A 15,609-nucleotide genomic window follows, 5' to 3' on the forward strand; every position below is an offset into this window, starting at 1 on the left:
CTGATTTCCTTGTTTAAGATTAAACATTAATCTAAGTGAATGTAGGGTTTAAGTATTTTCATGGATTTTCTTATTTAACAACACTCAGACAAAAAGGAAAGCTCTCGCTAGAAGCATCTAAGGGCTTGTCTACAGGGGGAAACTGACCAGCATAGCTATTCCAGAATTAATGTTCCACTATAGCTATTCTGGAATAACTCCCCATGTAGACACTATTACGAAATAACTTGACTTTATTCCAGCATAATTACTCTGCTCTGGAAGTGGGGTAATTATTCCAGAATAAAATCCACACTGGGGCATTATTCTGGAATAGCTAAATTATGTGGAATTATAGTGTAACTGTTTTTCTGGAATAGCTATGCCAGTCAATTTTCCCTTTGTAGACAATGCCATATAAAATTTACCTATCAGTGTGTAGCAAAAGGACTTAAGATTAAAACCACACAAGAGAGTGTAACAGCTCCTCAGGGTCCATTGCAATCTACAGTATAATGCAAATAAATACTTAGGGACTCAAACAAATGTCTTATTGACATAATAGGCCATAATGGCTCTGAATATGTATCTGTTTTGTCATGGCCTAGGAATTTTACTTCTTAGCATGAAGATTATTAACACAATAGACCATAACGATTCCAGGCTTAGAGCTGATGCTCTCCATTTTATCAAGGCCTACTTAAGCACTCCTTGTGTAGATTCTTGACATGATTGACTATAATGGTTTCTTCAGAAACATTCTTTATCAACATCTCCCCCACCCTTGTCTATTTGAATTAGACAAGACATGTAGGGAAAAAAGTTATTATGGAAACAAGAGTTTAACTGGCTTTGAATACATTCTTGCTCTTCTTCTATTCAAGAAACTAAAACTATTCTTGGTACATTACGCAGGTGGGTAAGTGTTTTAATTTTTGCCTTTCTGTGAAGCACCAGATGTAGGCTTAATTGCTGGACACAGAACACTGAAGTTGGACCAATGGTCTGTTCCAAAGAGGTGGAAAAATTAGATGGGCCAAAATGTGTGTCTGCAGGTAGAGAACAGTTCAAAACTATCATTTTGCCTGGCCCTGATTCACAGATGTCAGAGAGCATTACATCTTGAAAGACTATTTATGATGGAAACAATAATCGCTATATTATGTCAAGAATTATACAAAAAGTTTTTCTTCAGGTTTCATTTATGTTATTTAATTTCTTGGGTTTTATTTACAAAACCACTTATTTTAGGCTGTAGAATTTGCACATCCACAGCTTTGCATGGGCAATTTTTGCTCACTATCACTGGTGCATACAAATGAATTTACATATAAACTACACATTCATAAAACCCTCACTGTGTGTGCATATGGGGTGCAAACAGGTTTTAGATTCTATCATCAGTATAGAAATGATAGTGTTCAATAACTATGCAAGAACATTTAGACTCGTCTTAACTAGAAAAGGGTGTGTTTTTAATTCATGTTAGCTAAGTTGAGTTAACTATCCTAGTAAAGACAAAGCAAATTGTAGTTTTCATATAAGTGAGCACATGGCACTAAAAACTATGGGGGAAGCTTAGTCTTTAACTTGGCCTGCTAACATGTGAAAACCACAAACTGCCATGTGTCTACTCAGATTTTTACCGCAACTGAGCTAACTTGAGTTAAGAACAGATGTTTTACTTAGTAACATCACAGTAACATCTTAGTAACATCTTAGACTCTCTTCAAAAAATTAACCCTGGAAATTAGTGGAATTGCAGAGATTAGTAATCTCTTCAGAATTCAGACAGGTGCATGTACCTAGCTTTTTTGAGAAGAGGAGAAGCTGTAACGTGGGTTGTAGCAGGAAGAGCACCAAGCCAGAGAGTTCAGATCTGGATCTGAACTGTCCCATAGTTTGGGGATGTAAAGAGCCACGGTCTGGTTTGGATCCATCTCTAAACTGTTTAGCTATTTTGGGTTAGACCAGCACAGCTCGGAATAGGTGCTCACTATTTCACAGGGAGTTCAAGGAAGGATTAGGGCTCATGCTACTCCCCTCCTGCACAGAGGAATTGCACAAGTTGCACAGTCCTGTCAGACAATGCAGCCCATGCCACAGGCTTGCTTCACTGGTGGATGTGCAAGGGGGAGGGGACAGGGCTATGACCTACTCTAACCTCTTCTATTTGGGGAAATGTGCACTCCAGGCATATCCCTGCACTCCTCCTAGTTACTGCCCTGGCCCTTGCATGGCTCATATAGCAGAGTAGCAACTCTTCTATGGTTAAGGCTGATATAGTTTGAGGGAAAGCCCCTTACCACAACCAATCTTAAAGCTAAATAGGACTAGATGGAGCACAACCTTTGGAGGGCCAGGGCCAGTGTAACCCAAACCAGCTCGACGAAGCTCACCAATATGGTTCTTTTCTGTCTGGACCCCATCACACCACTATGTAGTCATCTGGGCCCTATTCTCCAATCACAGGCTACGAGTCATTCCCATTGAACTCAAAAGGGAGTTAGTTGTATCCTGTGGCTGAAGAATCAGGCTCCTGGATTGGTAGCTGCTTCTACGTGAGGCAGTCCTTTTTCCTATTCAGCATTCCCACTCTTGTCAGAAAGAATAAATAGATTAGAGAAAAGGAACAGTGTGATGCTGGCAGACCCGGTGCCAGCTCACGACAAGCCTCACTGAACAGTGACAAATGCACAGCTGGAAACAAGTCTGGCTCACCCAAGTGTTAGTATTGTTAAAATAGATATTAGAAGTTATAAGAGTGTGTTTAGACTTTATGAAATACTTTTGGGATGCTGCATGTATTAAGCCTACTTACAACATCTGTAGCCCATGTTATAAGGTAATGTTTAAATGTTTGCTCTGTAACTATAAAAACATTCACTAAGACTGTAAATCTCCCACCGTCAGGGGAGAAGCATTACCACGTGTGAAATACGAGTTTTCCACAAGAGGCATTATCTCCTCCCCTACGAAAAAAGGTCTAGACATCAGCCAAGCCATTGTTGACAAAAGACTTTGTTGATTGCTTCTCCCACACCCCTGAAGAGGGTACATGCAAAGCCCTTGTCCCATTACAGCTTGAACACTGGGGAAAAGGGAATAAAAATACCTGTTAAGGATAAATTGTTATCCCTGTGCTGAGTGAAGACAGAGGGGCGAAGATGTCTAAGCATAAGCATGGGGTCCCCAGCTGTTTAGCTTGGGTTAGCCCTAAAGGACATACAGAGTTCAGAACTTATTACAGAAGTTTTCTATTATCTTTTGAAACCTAAGGATGTAACTCATTTGTAGGGCCCTACCAGATCCACGGTCCATTTTGATCAATTTCAGGGTCATAGGATTTTAAAAATCATAAATGTCATGATTTCAAATATTTCAATCTGAAATTTCACAGTGTTGTAATTGTAGGGTCCTGACAACCCATTGTAGAAGGGGTTGCCTTACTGCTACCCTAAGTTCCCACTAAGCTATGCGACCGTACAGCAGGCTATCAAGGACCACACAACCAGGGAGAGGCCCCTCTCCCCCAGCCCCAACCCTGGAGCTAGGGTGACCAGATGTCCCGATTTTATAGGGACAGTCCCAATTTTGGGGTCTTTTTCTTATATAGGCTCCTATTACTTCCCACCCCCATCCTGATTTTTCACATTTGCTGTATGGTCACCCTATCCGGAGCTGCCACGGCCAGGGAAAGGCACCTCTCCCCCGGCCCAGGCTGCTATGGTGAAAGGGCTGGGGGTGACCTTTCTCCCCTCTGCAGCCTCAGGGAAGCCTGCACCTCAAACCCCTCATCCCCAGCCCCACCCCAGAGCCCGCCCCCCCAGCTGCAGCCCTCGCCCCCCCCCCCAGCCCCAACCCTCTGCCTCAACACTGAGCCCCCTCCCGCCTCTGAAGGCAGAGCTGCCACCAGCAGCAGCACAGAAGTAAGGATGGCCTGGTATGGTATTCTGGGCTGCTGCCTTCAGAGCTGGACCCTCCGTCAGCAGCTGCCACTCTCCCGCCACCCAGCTCTGAAGGCAGCAGCGCAGAAGTAAGGGTGTCACAGTATGGTATTGCCACCCCTTGCTTCTGCATCGCTGCTGATGGGGCTCTGCCTTCCGAGCTGAGCGCCTGGCCAAAGGCCGTCGCTCTCCGGCCGCTTAGCTCGAAAGGCAGCGCAGAAGAAAGAATGGCAATACTGCGACCCCCCTAAAATAACCTTGTGACCCTCCTGCAACTCCCTTTTGGGTCAGGACCCTCAATTTGAGAAACTCTGGTCTCCCCCATGAAATCTGTATAGTATAGGCTAAAAGCACACAAAAGACCATTTTTCACGGTCCGTGAAGCATTTTTCATGGCCAAGAATTTGGTAGGGCCCTACGCATTTGTGTGTATGTTAATCTGCTTTAACCTTGTAAATAACTTATTTATTTTTCCTAGTTAATAAATCTTTAGATTGTTTATTATATGATTGCACAAATGTTGTCTTTGGTTTGAGATCCGAAGTACAGTTGACCTAGGGTAAGTGAATATTATTATGACTTTTGGTGTAAGGGACAATCTATCACAGAGACAAGCTTTCCCAGGTGGCAAGATTGACCAGAGTGCCCCAGGGGACTGTCTGTGACTCCATGTTAAGGCTGTTATAGTAATTTAGGAGTTCACATTTGTTACTGGGTTGGTGAAATCCAACTATAGAACATTCAACAAGTTTGCAGTTTGTGCCCTGTTCTTTGACAGTCTGCCCTGAGGTAGGCACTCTCAGTTGTGAGCCACTCTAGACAGTTTAACGAACAAACAGAACGAGAGTCTCCCTCATAACATTACTATTGCTACCCTGAGATATCAGTTTTTAGGAGTCAGAAACTTTGAATCTTTATGAAAGTGAAGGAGAGATGCTGGAAGCTGAAGTCAGTCACTGCACAATCTTTCATCACACAGCTATGCCTGCATCTCACCATAGCAAGGTGATAATTGTATCAGACTATGTGAGGCTTTTGTCCTAAAGGCAGATCCCCTTATTCTTCCATTTAACTATTATGTACGTACATACTCATACACAGTACAGATACGCACACACCCGTGAAGCAAAGACGAAAGGACAGAAAAACTTACCTTTTAATTCTTTCCTGAATGCTCATTACTGAGAAGTACAGAATCCCTATTTTTCTAAACATCAGATACAGAAACAGATCATCATCAGCATATTGATTTATTTCTCCAGCATCTGTTATTTAATCATTTTTTATTACATGTTCATTCAAAAATATACCAGTTTTTCTCATTTGAATAATGTCTTAAAAAACATGCAGTGACTACATGGCACTAAATAAAAATTAATCCCATTCTATTTCTAAGGGTTTATTAATTCTTTAAAAAAATGGTCGAAAGTACCCCTAATTCCAACTAAATCAAACCACAACTCATATCATGAAGTTCTCTCTCCTCTTTTGTTAAGTGAAGGAGGAAGTAAGAATTAAGATTAGTGCCTGTATTTCCCATTCTGAACACAACTGCAGAGATGAGGCCTTACCTGTACAAAAACCACCATGTCCCACACAGACTTCAGTAGAATGACATCGGCATGGATTGTTTCAGCTGTTTATATTCTGGCATACTTACTTCAAAAAGGTCTGCAAGTTTCCTGAAGACTTTTTAACTCAACCTCCAGTTTTGCAATGTCTTTAGGGGTCTATAAGAATGTAATTTTAGAACATCTTACCAACAATGAACTAATGCTTTGCATATACTTTTTAAGAGACTCTAGACTGGTTTGCCCAGAATTCTGCTCCATCTGTCTACCTTTCTATGTCATGAGCAGGTGTCATGAAGACACACCAACTGGTGGGGATAGGAAAATGACCTACATCTCATCCCAGAGTAAAGGGGAAGATCAGTACATCACACTGAGGTGTTTCGACAGGAAAAGAAGTCATTCTTCCAATATATTCAGTGCCTACCCCTGAGAGAAACATTATGGGGAGGGTGTAGATGGCTTCCCCATTGTACTGGGCGTGCTCCGCACAAACGTAAGGACAGGAGAAGGGGACAGGACTCACCATTTCCTCATCCCATTGGCAAAAGGTGCACCTCTAGCGATATACAGAGGGTCTAACAAAGGTGTAACGCTCAAGAGTACCAGTAAGAGATGGATATTTATTTCCAGATCCCAGCCACATGACATATGTCGCAGACACAAAGTGTTTCATTCCTGTCATGCAGCTGAGTCAGTAATTACCAACTCCAGCGACTACTTTTACAGTTAGAGTTGTTCCCGTCAAGTGCAGAGATGGCAATTGTGACTGACCCTTGCACTGAGTATACAAGAGGCATTACCCCTCCCAACTCCCAGTTTCCCTGCAAGGGCCAGTCAGTCTGGTACTCTGTCCCATTATAAGCAGATACATGCTTCTTACCTACTCTGAACCAGAATTTGGCCCAGGAGCTTGGAAGGGGTGGGGTTAAACAAATACTTCCCCCCTCACCCCAATGAAAAAAAATAAATCAAGACCTGAAGCCCAGTTCTCCCAAGCAACCCTGGAGCAACAAACCAATGGGAGGGGGGAAATGCCGACATAACAACAGACGTCCACTTTTAGGTTTTATATCATAACCAACCTTGCAATTAAAATTTATTTTAAAAATCAGGAACATACTTCAATAGCAACATTTTAAAAGAATGAAACTAGACTCTCCCTCTCCAAACATACAGATTACGGTATTTTGAGGAAGAAATTCATGTCACCTTAATTTACAAGTTCAGAAAAAGATTTGGGAATATTCTTCAAGTCAGTATTTCCTCACACTGGTCTAAAGATCTGTTTTAAAATGATAAGCCCATTTCTTGGTCATATTATTTATTGTTACACTGTAAAGCACTTGGGTGCTTGAAAGGATGGGCTATGTACATCAATAAATGTTAATGTATGCTGCATACTGACCGCAGGCTGCAACTGTGTTTCCCAGACTGTTTACAGTGATGGAAGTTTCACAGTAATTTGTAAAAGCAACAGATATTTTTACCTTATCCATATGCTTAGAAGGGAAATCTAAATAGGACTTCCTGTTTAAATCTGTTGCTAAACTCATGCTGTTTAACATGAAAGATACAATGTATTTATTGAAGTAGGGCTCCTTAGAGGTTAAGGAGGTGATCCATGGAGACTATCTCATAACTTTTCCTTAGCTGCCATTCATTAAATATGTTCCATCTCATGAACCATGAATCATTTCATTTTTAAGTACACTTTTATTTCCTTTAAATTTACCTAAAATTTTATTAGATTCAGCCTGTACAGCACTGACAGACAGCCCGCATACATTTAAAACATTCCCAGTGGAGAAGCATAAAACATTTAAAATCTATATTTGATCTGACAACAGGAGCACCACGTTTGAATTAGAAACACATTACACATAAATGAAGATAAAGAGTATGCAAGTGTCACTCCCATTTTGGTGAAGTGGGCTTTAAATTATCAGATTCATCCAGAATACATTACCAAGAAACATTGAATTGTTATCTTTAGACAGCCTCTTCTAAGAGTTTACAATTTCTCAGTTCAGTGAAGCTTACCACCAGCTTGTTATCAGAACAAAAAACGAAAAATCATTTGGTTCAGAGCACAGAACTGATCTCACCTCAAAAAAAGTACACATTTTCTTCTGATAACAGATAGTTCATTGGACTGCAGAGGTGCCACTTCATGCTTTACAGTGAAGGCAATCTTTTTTATGGTTCTTCCACTTTTGAGGTAATTCCTCACCACATTACAAACAGATATTGTTGGTCAGTAATACCTCAAACAACCAGCCCCTCACAGAAAAACACACACACACACACACACACACACAACACAAACACACACACTCCGCAACCCCTTTTCTTTTTTCTAGCTGACTTTGGATCATTCACTCTTCATAGAATATCAGGGTTGGAAGGGACCTCAGGAGGTTATCTAGTAAAACCCCCTGCTCAAAGCAGGACCAATCCCCAACTAAATCACCTTCTTATTTAGTACCAAACCTGGACTCATCACTCCTGGTAATTTCCAAAACATAATTATGGCAAAAATAAAGTGTATTTACAATATTCTGGATTTTCTAGTTAGAACATGATTATGTATTTGAATTTTGAAAATAAACAGCACTACCAAAAACAAGTACCAGACACTTCAATTATGCAACAACACACTATTAATTAGGTTGGTTTTAAAGACTAACAGATTTTTACTTATTTGGTTTATATAATTTAGGGCTCAAACCTACAAACACTTGGTACTGGATGTTACTGTACTTCCCATTAACTCCCAGTAGTCAGCACTACATCCAATAGGAAGTGCTTTCAGAATTTGGCCCTCCCATATCCAGAAACTCAGCTGTGTTTCAGCAAGGATTTGCTTGTTCACAATTTTTCTTCTAGCCCAAAGAGGTCACATAACTTGCCTGGGTTCCACAGATCCCCAAACCTTATCTACACTACAGAAAATACCTGTTGCTGACAACAGGCATCACCAAACAGGTGCAGCTGAAGTAATACTGAACATAGAGAAGCTGTAAGTGTACCCAGGGATGAGACACGTTTAGCACTGTTTCATTACACATGGTCAATCCCTTCAGGTTAAAGGCAGATACACAAAAGCAAATAGTTGTTTTTTGTTAGGCGTTGGGTTTTTTTTGGTAGCACAGACAATGCTTTTGAGAGCAACTTTGGCTTGAACCCCATACTACCAGCTCTTTACTGTCACTAGACCACATTGCCTTTCCAGAATCGTATTGCTGAAAAATGGGTTTCTGATTCTTATTTGATGCAAGGTTTGACATTTACCTGGGCTACAAGCTTAATAAACACAAGCAATCTACTGACAATACACCCATAAATAAGGACACAGAGAAATCTGTCTATAAATTGCACATTAAAGAACACATTTCCATAGTAAAACCATGTTTTCCAACAAGTATTTAGACTGCCTGAAAGATTAGAATTGAAAAGTAAAGCAATCAGTTTGAAAGGTCCTGCAGTTTCATACCCAGCACAGATCGACATATTTCCTGGAAATTGTGCTGGGGGAAGGAGGGGGAAAAACCCAAAACCTATCTGTTTCATGCACAGAGCTTTGATCTTTTGAAAAATGAGGATGAAAGCAAGGTTCCAGTTTCACAGAGAATGTTCTAACTTGTAAAACACCCAATCTAATATTATAATCATGCCATTCACACTGACATAACTTTTGGTATACCAAACTTTCTTAACAAACCCCTATATTACAGATTATGGCCCACCTTTTCAAATCGTGGCCTTTCAATTAGCACATACAAAATCAGACTATTTGTGCACAGTTTCTGCATGTGTGTGTTCAAACATATTTGTTTATGCAAATGAGATTATTAGGCACCAAATTACTCAATTTGCATATACAAACAAATAGTGCCCTGATCCCGCAAAACCTCGTCTTTGCAAGATCAGGGCCCAATCCAACAGTTGTGCACAGAAAACTTCCCACTGCAAAAACCACGGCATAGTTGAAACTCCTTTGAAAATTGAGTTTTAGGTATCTTATTCATAAAAATTAACATTGAGATGAAATTAACACACAACTTCTTAGCCTTGGAACATTTTTAAAATGTTTGCCCTTTTTATCAAGATTTAACTAAAACCTAAATATAAACATAAAAATGGAAATTAAATTTTTCAAGCATTTCTATACATTTTTGCAACTCAAAAATTCCTTAAGTTTTTTTACATAAATATCACAGAAGTTTGTGCTCAGTTTGAAATAACTGATTTTGTTATTTTGATAAACATATTTCAGAACAATTAAGATACTGAACTTTAAAACTCTTCAGCACATGTGAAACATGACTTTATACTGAATACATATTGTTACATGTAATAATTTCAGTGCATTACTTGGAGTATTATTAGAGGTAATCAGAACATGTGGGGGGAAAAACATAAAAAGCTAGCCACATCTCTTCTTTTTTCAATCAAAATTGTTTTTAATCTAAATTTCTCTATCAGTTCTAGTGATTATTGTTATTACATGAATTAATAAAATTCCATAAAACACAATAATCTATTTGTTTTGGTGGTTTTATTCTCACTGATTTAGAAGCCTGATTCAAAGTCCATTTAAGTCAGTGGAAAGACTCTGATTAACTGCAATGGGCTTTGGATCAGGCTCTTGAGGCTGATAATAAGATCATCTTATTGGTGGAAATAAAAACAGAATGTTTATAAAAGGACAATGAAATTCATTTAATTAAAAACAACAACATTATAGGTCATATTGGGTTTATAGCTTGTCAGCCCCAGATCATGGTGGCATATCCTATTCTTTCTAGTCTTGTGTCTGGATCTGGGTCCTTTTCAGTCCCTGGGTTTTTACTAGAAATGACCCTAAAGCCAAACATTTCTAAACTTTGGGAAGTTCACAGTCATACACGGTAGCCCTGGTCTATCCAAAAGTTTTAGCTGTGAATTGTTCTTTCGTGTCTGCTCCACAGTGTACAAGAGGTTGTTAGCAGTGCTGGTGACTAAACAGATCCACTATGGATTACAGTCTGTGATGGGGAGCACACCAGATACCAGGGCAACCATGTCACTACGGTAGCCAGAGGGATTTCAGAGGAGTTCCGCTGCCTTTAATGACCAAGGGAGTCATTGGGGAAGAATTCCTTCCTCCCAACCTCGACAGTGAAGAGATTCCCACCCCATTCACAGCATGGCCACTAAGGCCAAGAGCATCATTTTACAATCTTCCTGAGGAAAGGGCACCGGGTAGTTGTGCTGCCCCAAGAGCTGACCAGACTGGGACTCCTGATTCCCCCTGAGCTCCAGAGGGGAAACTAATCTGCACCAGCACCATAGCTGCAGCAAACTATTTCCCCCTTTGCAAAGACTTAGCTGTGCTTGCTGATGCATTGGGGGGTAGAGCCTTAACTCTACTGATCATGCACCCATCCAACCAGTAGAGGCTGCAGTGGCCTACAGCTTTTACGAAAAAGATTCCAATGGCTTTTTAATGTAAAACTAATCCTGCAGCCCTGGAAATGGAGAGACAATAATACTGTATGACTGCATGAGAGCTAGAACTTGAAAATGAATGGGCTCAATACAGGAATAACGGGGTGAAAGTCTATGGCCTGTGATATACTGGTCAGACTAGATGATCTAATGGTCCCTTTCTAGCCTTCAAATCTATGTATTCATGAACCACCTACTCTAGTTTAATTATCCCAGCAGAGTGAAATGCATAAGGGAAACAAAACGCGTAAGTGGTGGAACACACGTTACATTTTCAAAACCCTTTCCATTTCTGTAACTTGAGGCGTTGTTAATACAAGAAAAGCACCTTTCAATAGATATATTAATTCTTTAGTGAACCAATAATTTATATCTGTTTTGGGTAGCTATCCCACCTACCCACCCACAGACCTTTTCATTGTAACTTTATCCTTGGAGTACACTGATAACACTGTATTGGAAAGCAGTTCTCTGTTAAAATGATGAAGGAAATTGAAGAACATAGGGCAAAATCCTGGAAATCCTGACTAGAGGACTAGAGTGAATCTTCCCCTTCTCCCCCATACATACCAACCCCTTTAAGTTAGGGGGAGTTTTGCACAGATTGTGACAAAGGACTGCAGATTTTGACCTATGATCCATTGTTTGATTTTTAAAAATACAGATCCAAGTTTAATATCTCTCAAAATTAAGCTAACAAGGGTAGAAAAACAACAAAAAGTTTTGGTACAAGTATGACAAAAAGCGTTGTGTGTGTTACACAGAGTCCTTACCTCCAATTCTGTATAGATCTGTTTCGGTAGCTGTGCCCATAGGTTCTGAGTAGCTCAGCAGTTGATTTTAAAGGTCTGAAAATGTTATAATGTGGATTGACAATCCTGTATAGCCATCAGATGCTCCAGTATTTCAACCAGAATGAGGCAGCCTCCTCCTTTCACTGTCTTAACTAAACCTTTTTCAGTTTCATGAATGGATTTCTCTAGCTCAGTAACACTAATGATATATAATGTGAGAAAGTGTCAACAGTTAATTAGCATGGAGCCTGTGAAAACTGAAGGCAAGCCACACACATCAATTATATTAATGAACAAGTAAATGCAATCAAATCAAATGTAGAAGCATTGTGTTAAGTTTTTACAAGATGAGAACTGTATTTCACAGGCACTACAGCCGCTGTCTCAGTGGGCAGAATGTGGTACCATCTGGCCCGGCCTCCCCTTTTTTCTTCTCCCAGTGCATCTGCTCAGGTGGCAGCCAGGGGCTGGCTCCAGGTCCGCCCAAGGAGGGCAGAGGGGCTAGCTAGCACTGCCGGTTGTGGTGAAGGATCCAGAAAGGCATCTAGACAGGGGACGTGCAACGCCAGGGTCCACTCACTGTACAGGACGATCAAGCTGGGGAGAATGCAAATTACTCCTTTTAAAACTGTAGCCAGGGTCAGCTCTTACTTCTTTCCTCTGTGTTACTCAAAGTACGGTATTCATTATACCTTTATTATTGTTTGTATTCTTGTTGTGCCAGCACACCTCCATCCACTGCTGCTCAGGTGGTGAACCCCCTTCCTTCACCAGCATGGCTCTGCCTCTTAAGTATTCATTCAGCCATAAACGCATAATAGGCAAATGGCAAAGCATTAGAAATCCATAGTACTTGTGGCAAGTTAAAAAGCCATTAGAATAAAAAAAAAATAAGAAATAACTAATATGTTTTACTTATATGCCACCTTCCATCTGAAGACCTCAAAGCACTTTACTAACAATAATAAATTAAGACAACACTTCAGTGAGGTAGGTAAATATAACTATCCACATTTTACACACGAGGAAACTCAAGCACAAAGAAATTATGTCTCTTGCCTCAGGTCACATACAAGTCTATGACAGAGCTGGGGTCACTCTGTGTTTTTGCTTCCAGTCTTCCTTTCCCTTCTTTGGCCAAAGGATTAAATTTCCAACAAAGCCAGTTAAGAGAATGCAGAGTAGCTTACCTGTGAGTTACATGGTTGAGTAGATGTTCCTTAAACATCCAACTCCATTTTTAATAATATTCATCCAAGACATTTCAAAGGGCTTAATATTAACCGGGGACCAGCCATTGAAAGTCTGATTTTCAAATTCACTAACTTCCTGTACAGTGTTACATAAATATTGATGCTAATATATATATATATATATATATATATATATATATATATATATATATAAAATTAGCATTTTTAATTTAATCTACAAAATAATATAATGATTTCATAGCTGTTCTATCAGCATGAGAAAGAGAAATACAACAAACCACAAAAACGAAAATACTTGTTCTTTAAAGTGTGCTAACTTCGGAAAGCATTTCTGAAGCCCATATTCTGCATACAATTACAGCTCCTCGGTATTAAGAAATCTTTCACAGAACAAGAACCGCTTCATAAATTCAGATTTATCATCCATCCATAAGTAGCTGTATTTGTTAAAGTGGCTTTGATTCTCTTGAACATTAACAGTGACCGATTGCACTCTGCTCATGATTTCTTCCAGGGTATCCATCTGATCCACATCTTGCTTAAGTGCAAATAAAATTGAAGGGTGAGTGGAGCCAGTGATTTAATGTAAATTAAGAAGAGGTGGGCTGGAAGCCAAACCATAAGATACCTGCAAGGACTCAAGAAGTTAGCCCAGTGGCAAGTGAATAACCCAACATGCCAGTTAGCAATCAGGTTGGCTGTATGCTGCTTGAATAAACTGAACGTGATTGCTTGGGGTTTAATAATTTCTATTTTATCCATCATGCCAACATCTTGAAGTGCTTACAAAAAAAAACAAATCAGTCAGTGTCTATTTGTCATCATCTGACCACAAAACATATCACTGTTATTACCCATACCCACTGAGAAGTTACTCACCAAGCTGTTGACCTATATAAAACATAAAGAGCCTTATTTCAACCAAGTCCTAAATGCCTCCAGAGTCGGCCTCTGCTGGATCTCAAGAGACTGAATTCCAGAGACAGGGTCCTCAGACCCAGCACCAAGAATTCCCTGTTGCCCAAGCACAGGGTTTAAATCCCTGCAGACAGACAGCAAAAGTGGATGACTGATGTTACGTCATCTTGGTAAGAGATTATTTTGGCTGAAGCTATAATGGCAGGTACAATGGAGACCATAAAGCTCAGTATCTCCATATTGTAGGCTCCACCCTGTGACTGGCTTCTGAAGGCTGTATTCAAGCCCCTTCCCACACCTTCTCTTCTCCTAAGACTCACTCTCCAGCTGCCCTCCCTTCTTTCCCCTGCCCTTCCCTTCCCAAATATTCCCTTTCCTTTCCTCTCCTCTCTCTGGTTACCTAATCCTCTGCTAACAAAACCCCATCCCACCAAATTAAAAACCTCCAATAGCCTCCCCAAAAGCCTCCAAAAAATCGTCAAACCACATGGCACTGATGTGGCTTTTCCAAACCATCACATTGTTTACTCTGCTTGTGTGTTGTGGGCCTTTCCCCACCCTGTCTCTCTCTTGCAGTGTTGCCAGTTCTCCCAATTTTAATGCATCTCTTTACATGTACTGGTTTTCTTAAAGCCCCAGCTGCTGGTAGCATGAGATTGCCTGAGAATCTCAGCTCTTACTTTTTAAAAAGTGTCAAGCCTTCGTAGTTGCAGAGAAACCCTTGAAAATGTGACCAAGTGCACCCTAAAGGCTTGGAAACCAGAAAGCAAATAAAAAGAAGTTAATGTGTGGGGGGTTTGTCAATAATCAAATGATTTTTTAGTCGATCTCACAACTTTTGGGGGGTCTGACTTGTGATATCTGAATGTGGGGTCAGCAATACTGGTTTTATCTATTTAGATTTTAAGCTGTTCAGGGCAGAAACAGCCATTGGCTAGCACAATGGGGCCCTATTCTCAACTGGCTCCTCAGGGCTACCGTAATACAAACATAAATAAATCAGCAAAGGACATAAGGACAATTTAATGAAAAATACTCTTCTTGGGTTCTGTGCAGCTTCTTTGTGCTGCTCAACAAATGCAATCTGGTTGTGGAGCCTGCCACAATGCGAAGGATGCTCTGGTGGCACAGTTGGTCTTTTGGCTGTTATGCCATCTACCCCTCCCTCCTCAGCCAACATCAGAGCTATTGGGGCAGAACAGGAGATGTGACCAGATCTTCCCCAAATTCCGTTGACATTCCAGCCTCCTGAACCAGTACAGCTTAGAGCAAACCACCTCCAAACACGCTGTTCCAACTTACTCAGGGGACTGGCCCAGCACACAGTCGGGCCAGGAGTGGGGAAATGGGGAAGTGGGGAAAGGTGAGCTTTATTCCACCTCTGCAGAGTCCCAGGCCAACCTGAGCTGTGAAGCTCCTTAGCTGCAACCAAGGGTTAGTCCCTAAAATACTATCAATTCCCATCAGCGTTGCTTGGTTTAGTTGCTTTTTAAACGTTTTTTGTTTAAACTTCATGATGTATTTCACAACACTGCTACTTCTATATAGTTTATATGGCTGTGACCTACCTACATTTTATCTGTTCTTTCTCGGTGGCCTGCATATCTGAGATTGGATTTTAGCACTTGCTTGTGACTGCCATAAATCATAGAATCATAGAATATCAGGGTTGGAAGGGACCTCAGGAGGTCAT

Source organism: Lepidochelys olivacea (assembly GCF_965140295.1).
Source record: "Lepidochelys olivacea isolate rLepOli2 genome assembly, chromosome: 11".
Taxonomy (NCBI): Eukaryota; Metazoa; Chordata; order Testudines; family Cheloniidae; genus Lepidochelys; species Lepidochelys olivacea.